This window comes from Aplysia californica, unplaced genomic scaffold, assembly GCF_000002075.1.
Source record: "Aplysia californica isolate F4 #8 unplaced genomic scaffold, AplCal3.0 scaffold00421, whole genome shotgun sequence".
In the NCBI taxonomy this organism is placed as follows: domain Eukaryota; kingdom Metazoa; phylum Mollusca; class Gastropoda; order Aplysiida; family Aplysiidae; genus Aplysia; species Aplysia californica.
The window spans coordinates 424,208-426,570 of record NW_004797691.1 but is presented as its reverse complement, the minus strand read 5'-3'; positions in this window follow the sequence as shown (position 1 = coordinate 426,570).

The following is a 2,363-nucleotide window of genomic DNA, read 5'->3' as shown; positions in this document are numbered from 1 at the left end:
GGATCTTTAACGTGCGCAACTTGCACTCGGGCCCGCCGAGATTTTTTTTGCCCTTGTTCGAGAAGGCTAGGTGTAGATCTTTCCTACCAGAAGATCAGGGGTGTGGCAGAAAGACAGCTGTAAGAAGGAGTCAAGGAGCAGCAGTAGAAAGCAGCAGTAGAAATGCTGCAGAAAGAGTCAGGAGCCCAGAGGAGGGGGCAAAGGAGGTGAGGGGATGGGGGCAGAAATAGGAGACGAAAGCAGACGACAGAATATTGCTAGAGAGCAGGAAAGGGGGTGAAAGGAGACAATTCTAGAGAAGAAAATGTTTCGGTCGCTACCCGTATTCGAACCTGGGACCTTTGAATGAGAGGCCAACACCTTAACCTCTAGGCCACGAGAGGCCCCCCAAAATCTTTTTTAAAATGCAATAATAAAATGGTTCCTTTTTTAGTTCCACATATTTTTCACATTTAATTTTTTACAAATTTCTTTAGGGGAATCTCGGACGGGAAAGATGAAAGATCGCATATACCCTGGCACTTTCAAACCGAACGCACGTGCGTTTATCATTTTCTCCAATGACTCTTTCCTTAACTCAGATTTCGGCTGACCAGAAAAGATGTGGCTAATTCAGTATGAGCTGATGCCTGTACAGAATTTTGAATATATAACTACTTACATCTGAGGAAAATCAGATCTTTGTCGCTAGGAGGTATTCGAAAACATGCACGACGGCTGTTAGAAAGGCTGGAAATGCGATGTTTCAGAAGGAGAATGATATTATTACTGCTCTGTGGGTTGGGATAAAATCCGACCCCCCACCAAAAAAAAAGCCCCCCCTCCCCTCCCAAACCAAAACACCACAAAACAAATTTTAAAGACTCCAACAACAACACCCCCTCCACCCCAAAAAAACAATAAGGGGAGATAATAACATCACTGGAAACCCCCCCACCCCCCAAAAAAAAAAAAAAAAAAAAAATTTTTTAAATCTCTGGACGATTGAAAAACTTCTCTACTAAAACTGAACTGTCAGAAATGGGTTGTAAAACTGTCCACCATAAGAACAACCAACCAGAATAATATATTGGCTCAATAGAACACGAGGAAAAAAGACAGTAGTCCTCACTAGTTTTCCGGTGACTTGTGCTATGTTTTCCTTTGGTCTTCTATGATTGTTTTGCCGTTGTGTCTACGAGACTATGGTTTCATTAGTTCGAACTTCGATTATCATGTTCTTTAAACTGTATTGCCATTTTGTGAGGTTGGCGCTTGGAAACAAACAAACAAACAAAAACTACGCACAAAACAAAACAAAACAAAACAAAAACAAAAACGAAATGGATTAGGTTTATCAACACTGTTAGGTTATTTAAGAGGCGGGACCTAGGAGTTTAACGTCCATCTCCGAAAGGGCCGAGCCAAGTGGTGAATTCGTGTTAAGTGCCTTTTCCAAAGATACAACGTCGGACCGAGCTGAGGCTAGAACTCCGGAACCCGCAATCTCACGATTACGAGTCCAGTAGCTTAACCACTAGGCCACCGACGTCAGAAAACAAAAACAAACAAACAAACACACAAATAAAAACTACCGCCTTCTGTTGTGTAGCGATTAGACGCCACACTGTCGCACGCAGAAGGCATGGCTTTGATTCCGGAGTGGGGAGATTTTATGGAGTATCTATGTCTGTCTGCTCGGAAGAGGCAGTTCCAGGGGAAAAAGGAAGAACAAATAACCAAAAAACAAAAAAAAAACCAACAAAAAACGAGACAAACTTCCTTAGTCAGAAATGCTGTAATTTTGAATTAGCCACATCGGAAAGTATAACCCGAACTTGTTTGAACTAGAAAAACACGCTTGTAATGACAGAAAAATTTAGTGTCAATTCTGAGACATTTCTCAGACATTCCCCCCCCCCCTCTCTCTCTCTCTCTCTCTCTCTCTCTCTCTCCCTCTTTCTCACTATCTAATCCACTCCCACAAAGTCCCCAGTTAGCTGACCTCGCAGTCAAGGATACTCGTGAATGGTTGGTTGGCAAGCGCAGGCCTTTTATCTCACACTATCGGTGTCAACAAATGCTGGTTTGTAAACCTCACCTCCAGAATCGTCAGACAATACACCCAAAAATCTTTTAGTTTAGTTTTAGTAGAGGTTTTACGGCGCTCAATACAGCATAAGGTCATATGAGTGCGCGGGACACACCTAATACTTTTTAGTTGGTAGGAAATTTTTGAATTTTGCCCGAGTGGCGGCCGAAGCCTACTCTAATCGATTTTAGACCACCAAGGGATCTTTAACGTGCGCAACTTGCACTCGGGCCCGCCGAGATTTTTTTTGCCCTTGTTCGAGAAGGCTAGGTGTGTAGATCTTTCCTACCAG